Raw genomic sequence first — 6,314 nt, forward strand, 5'->3', positions numbered from 1 at the left:
CGGCTCATGTACGTGATCCAAAACCGGTCAACTTATTTTTTTGGTTAACGCCCAAAGTTTTGAACTCAAATCGAGTTGGCTACCCCGACTCGAATCGCCTCCGAATTTTTCGCACAACCCATGTCACCGTGCTCGACTTGATTCTAAGTGCCCCGAGTCATGTACGTGGTCCAAAAGAGGTCAACCTTTTTTTTTTGGGGGGTTAATGCCCAAAGTTTTCAACTCGAACCGTGTCGGCAACCCCGACACGAATCGCCCCAATTACCCGAACCCCGACTCGAATCGCGTCGAGCCTTAACCGCCTCCAATTTTTTCGCACGACTCATGTCACCGTGCTCGACATGATTCTAAGTGCGCCGAGTCATGTGCGTGATCCAGAGGCGGTCAACTCTTTTTTTGGGTTAACGCCCAAAGTTTTCAACCCAAATTGTGTCGGCGACCCCGACTCGTATCGCCTCGAGCCTTAACCGCCTCCAGTTTTTTCGCAGGACTCATGTCACCGTGCTCGACTCGGTGCCCCGAGTCATGTACGTGATCCAAAAGCGGGTAACTTCTTCCTTCTTTGGTTAACACCCAAAGATTTCAACCCGAATCGTGTCAGCAACCCCAACTCAAATCGCCTCGAGCCTTAATCGCTTGCAATTTTTTCGAACCACTCATGTCACCGTGCTTGACTTGATTCTATGCGCCCCAAGTCATGTACGTGATCCAAGAGCGATTAACTCTTTTTCTGGCTAACGGCCAAAGTTTTCGAATCGACTCAGCTACCCCGACTCGAATTGCCTCGAGCCTTAACCGCCTCCATTTTTTTTTTCGCTCGACTCATGTAATCGCACTCGCCTTGATTCTGAGTGGCCCGAGTCACTTACGTGATCCAAAACCGGGTAACTTTTTCTTTTTTCTTTTTTTTGTCAAGTCCCAAAGTTTTGAACTCGAATAGAGTCGGATGCCCCGACTCGAGTCGTCTCCAAATTTTTCGCACGACTCATGTCACCGTGCTCGACTTGATTCTAAGTGCCCCGAGCCGTGTACATGATCCAAAAGCGGTTAACTTTTTCTTTTTGGTTAACGCCCAAAGTTTTCAACCCGACCCGCCTCGGCAACCTCGACTCGAAGTGCCTCGAGCCTTAATGGCCTCCAATGTTTTTGCACGACTCATGCCACCGTCGACTTTTCGCTCGAATCATGTCACCCAGGGCACCTCGATGCTACGTGACCCGAGCCCTGTGCGCGATCCAAAACCGGGTAACGTTTTTTTTTGAACTCCCAAAATTTCATTCTTTTTTGCCTTACGAGCCCTATCATGATCTCTTTTTATAAAGAAAATTCTCAAATCGGATCGTTTCGGCTAGCCTACCTCGAATCTGGCTAGCTAGGCGTAACGCCTCGAGTCGGCTCGGCAATACGTGAACTGAAACTTGTGCGTGATCCAAAAGCGGGTAACTTGTTTTTTTTTTTCTTCTTTTTGTAATGCCCAAAATTTAGCGCTTTTCGCTGTACAGGGCCTCCCATGATTTTTTTTGTTTTTTGTTTTTTTTCCCCTCATCGACCCACTCTGGCGACCCAGTCGGGTCGCCCGAGGCTGGGGCGACGGAGATGGGTTGACCTAGTCGGGTGACCCAAGTTGGGTCGACCCAGGCGTGCGATCCTGGCTGGGGACAGCAAGTCGATTCTATAAGTTTGCTTGCCAATTTTGCTAGCCAGGTCGGCTCACCAAGTCATCTAACCATGTGGTCTTTGCCAAATCAAGAATTGACTCTTTAAGTCCACTCACAGCTCGTCAAGCCGGCTCACCAAGATGACTTATCGTCTCGCCTCACCAGGTTGCCCCACCAGGTCGCCTCTTCTTTAAGACCGCTCACCATGTCGGCTCCCCAAGTCACCTCACCGAGTCGACTATTCAGGTTGCCTCACCAAGTCGACCCCTTAAGTTCGCTCACCAACTCAGCTCCCTAAGTCAGCTCACCAAGTCGAATCACATAGTCGTTTTACCACCTTGCCCCAGCAGGTGTGCTCGCCAAGTTGCCCCGCCGAGTTGCTTCTCTAAGCCCACTCACCATGTCAGCTCACCAAGTCGGTTGTTCAAGTACGTTGCCAAGTCAACTCTTTAAGTTCGCTCACCAGGTCAGCCCGCCCAAGTCGCCTCTTTAAGTTCGTTCGCCAGGTCGGCTCGCCCAAGTCGCATCAGCGGGCTAACTCGCCGAGTCACCTCGCGAAGTTGACTCTTTAAGTGCGCTCACCAAGTCGACTGTCCATCTCGCCTCGATAAGTTGGCTTGCCGAGTTACCGCACCAAGTCGTCGCCTCTTTAAGCCCGCTCACCGTGTCAGCTCGTCAGGTCGGCTCACCAAGTCGACTAATCAAGTAGGCCCACCAAGTCGCCTCAAGGATAGCTCCTCACCATGAGTCGCCTCACCATGTTGACTCAATGAGTCGCCTCACCATGTTGACTCTTTGAGCCCGCTCGCCAGGTCGCCTCACCAAGTCGACTCGAGTACGTTGCCAAGTCGACTCTTTAAGTTCGCTCGCCAGGTCGACTCGCCAAGTCAGCTCACCATGTCATCTCAACAAACCAACTCGCCGAGTCGCCTCACCACGTCGGCTCTCTAATACCACTCGCCAAGTCGCCCCACCAACTCGCCCCGTTAGGCCCACTCACCACATCGCCCTGTTAGGCCCACTCTCACCAAGTGGACTCTTTAAGTCTGCTCATAAAGTCGAGCCACCAAGTACTCTCACCAAGTCGACTCTTTAAGTCCTTTCATCGAGTCACCCCACCAAGTACTCTCGCCAAGTCAACTCTTTAGGTCCGTTCGTAGAGTCACCCCACCAAGTCGACCCTTCAAGTGCGTTCATCAAGTCACCCCACCAAGTCGACTCTTTAAGTTCACTCATCAAGCCACCCCGCCAGGTCAGCCCACAAATTACTCTCACCAAGTCGACTCTTTAAGTTCGTTCATCAAGTCACCCCACTAGGTCGGCCCACCAAGTGGACTCTTTAAGTTCGTTCATGAAGTCACTCTGCCAAGTCGGCCCACCAGGTCGACTCTTTAAGTTCGTTCATCAAGTCACCCCGCCAGGTCAGCCCACCAACTACTCTCACCAAGTCGACTCTTTAAGTTTGCTCACCAAGTCACCCCGCCAGGTCGGCCCACCAAGTACTCTCACCAGGTCGACTCTTTAGGTTTGTTCATCAGGTCACCCCACCGAGTACTCTCACCAAGTCGACTCTTTAGGTTCGTTAATCAAGTCGCCCCGCCAGGTCGGCCCACCAACTACTCTCACCAAGTCGACCCTTTAAGTTCGGTCATCAACTCACCCCGCCAGGTCGGCCCACCAAGTACTCTCACAAAGTCGACTCTTTAGGTTCGTTCATCAATTCACCCTGCCAGCTCGGCCCACCAAGTTCTCTCCCCAGGTCGACTCTTTAAGTTCGTTCATCAAGTCACCCTGCCAGTTCGACCCACCAAGTACTCTCACAAAGTCGACTCTCTAAGTTCGTTCATCAAGTCACCCTGCCAGGTCAGCCCACCAAGTACTCTCACCAAGTCACCCCGCTAGTTCGACCCACCAAGTCAACTCTTTAAGTTCGTTCATCAAGTCACCCGGCCAAGTCGGCCCACCAAGTCGACTCTTTAAGTCCGTTCATCAAGTCACGTGACTAGGTCAGCCCACCGAGTACTCTCACCAAGTCGACTCTTTAAGTTTGTTCATCAAGTCACCCGGCCAGATCGGCCCACCAAGTACTCTCACCAAGTCGACTCTCTAAGTCTGTTCATCAGGTCACCCCACCGAGTACTCTAACCAAGTCAACTCTTTAGGTCCGTTCATCAAGTCACCCCGCAAAGTCGACCCTCTAAGTTCGTTCATCGAGTCACCCGACCAAGTCGACTGTTTAAGTCCTTTCATCAAGTCACCCCGCCAAGCCGACTCTTTAAGTCCGTTCATCAAGTCGCCAGAACAACTACTCTCACCAAGTCGACTCTATAAGTTCGTTCATCAAGTCGGCCCACCAAGTACTCCCACCAAGTCGACTCTTTAAGTCCGTTCATCAGTTCACCCCGCCAAGTACTCTCACCAAGTAAACTCTTTAGGTCCGTTCATCGAGTCACCCCGCCAAGTCGACCCTTTAAGTCCGTTCATCAAGTCGCCCCGCCGAGTTGCTTCTCTAAGCCCACTGACCATGTCAGCTCACCAAGTCGGTTGTTCAAGTACGTTGCCAAGTCAACTCTTTAAGTTCGCTCACCAGGTCAGCCCGCCCAAGTCGCCTCTTTAAGTTCGTTCGCCAGGTCGGCCCGCCCAAGTCGCATCAGCGGGCTAACTCGCCGAGTCACCTCGCGAAGTTGACTCTTTAAGTGCGCTCACCAAGTCGACTCACCATCTCGCCTCGATAAGTTGGCTTGCCGAGTTACCCCACCAAGCCGTCGCCTCTTTAAGCCCGCTCACCGTGTCAGCTCGTCAGGTCGGCTCACCAAGTCGACTAATCAAGTAGGCCCACCAAGTCGCCTCAAGGATAGCTCCTCACCGTGAGTCGCCTCACCATGTTGACTCAATCAGTCGCCTCACCATGTTGACTCTTTGAGCCCGCTCGCCAGGTCGCCTCACCAAGTCGACTCGAGTACGTTGCCAAGTCGACTCTTTAAGTTCGCTCGCCAGGTCGACTCGCCAAGTCAGCTCACCATGTCATCTCAACGAACCAACTCGCCGAGTCGCCTCACCACGTCGGCTCTCTAATACCACTCGCCAAGTCGCCCCACCAACTCGCCCCGTTAGGCCCACTCGCCACATCGCCCTGTTAGGCCCACTCTCACCAAGTGGACTCTTTAAGTCTGCTCATAAAGTCGAGCCACCAAGTACTCTCACCAAGTCGACTCTTTAAGTCCTTTCATCGAGTCACCCCACCAAGTCGACCCTTCAAGTGCGTTCATCAAGTCACCCCACCAAGTCGACTCTTTAAGTTCACTCATCAAGCCACCCCGCCAGGTCAGCCCACAAATTACTCTCACCAAGTCGACTCTTTAAGTTCGTTCATCAAGTCACCCCGCCAGGTCGGCCCACCAAGTGGACTCTTTAAGTTCGTTCATGAAGTCACTCTGCCAAGTCGGCCCACCAGGTCGACTCTTTAAGTTCGTTCATCAAGTCACCCCGCCAGGTCAGCCCACCAACTACTCTCACCAAGTCGACTCTTTAAGTTTGCTCACCAAGTCACCCCGCCAGGTCGGCCCACCAAGTACTCTCACCAGGTCGACTCTTTAGGTTTGTTCATCAGGTCACCCCACCGAGTACTCTCACCAAGTCGACTCTTTAGGTTCGTTAATCAAGTCGCCCCGCCAGGTCGGCCCACCAACTACTCTCACCAAGTCGACCCTTTAAGTTCGGTCATCAACTCACCCCGCCAGGTCGGCCCACCAAGTACTCTCACAAAGTTGACTCTTTAGGTTCGTTCATCAATTCACCCTGCCAGCTCGGCCCACCAAGTTCTCTCGCCAGGTCGACTCTTTAAGTTCGTTCATCAAGTCACCCTGCCAGTTCGACCCACCAAGTACTCTCACAAAGTCGACTCTCTAAGTTCGTTCATCAAGTCACCCTGCCAGGTCAGCCCACCAAGTACTCTCACCAAGTCACCCCGCTAGTTCGACCCACCAAGTCGACTCTTTAAGTTCGTTCATCAAGTCACCCGGCCAAGTCGGCCCACCAAGTCGACTCTTTAAGTCCGTTCATCAAGTCACGTGACCAGGTCAGCCCACCGAGTACTCTCACCAAGTCGACTCTTTAAGTTTGTTCATCAAGTCACCCGGCCAGATCGGCCCACCAAGTACTCTCACCAAGTCGACTCTCTAAGTCTGTTCATCAGGTCACCCCACCGAGTACTCTCACCAAGTCAACTCTTTAGGTCCGTTCATCAAGTCACCCCGCAAAGTCGACCCTCTAAGTTCGTTCATCGAGTCACCCGACCAAGTCGACTGTTTAAGTCCTTTCATCAAGTCACCCCGCCAAGCCGACTCTTTAAGTCCGTTCATCAAGTCGCCAGAACAACTACTCTCACCAAGTCGACTCTATAAGTCCGTTCATCAAGTCGGCCCACCAAGTACTCCCACCAAGTCGACTCTTTAAGTCCGTTCATCAGTTCACCCCGCCAAGTACTCTCACCAAGTAAACTCTTTAGGTCCGTTCATCGAGTCACCCCGCCAAGTCGACCCTTTAAGTCCGTTCATCAAGTCGCCCCGCCGAGTTGCTTCTCTAAGCCCACTCACCATGTCAGCTCACCAAGTCGGTTGTTCAAGTACGTTGCCAAGTCAACTCTTTAAGTTCGCT

This window comes from Cupressus sempervirens, chromosome 1, assembly GCF_028749045.1.
Source record: "Cupressus sempervirens isolate cs-2001-9-10 chromosome 1, ASM2874904v1, whole genome shotgun sequence".
Lineage (NCBI taxonomy): Eukaryota > Viridiplantae > Streptophyta > Pinopsida > Cupressales > Cupressaceae > Cupressus > Cupressus sempervirens.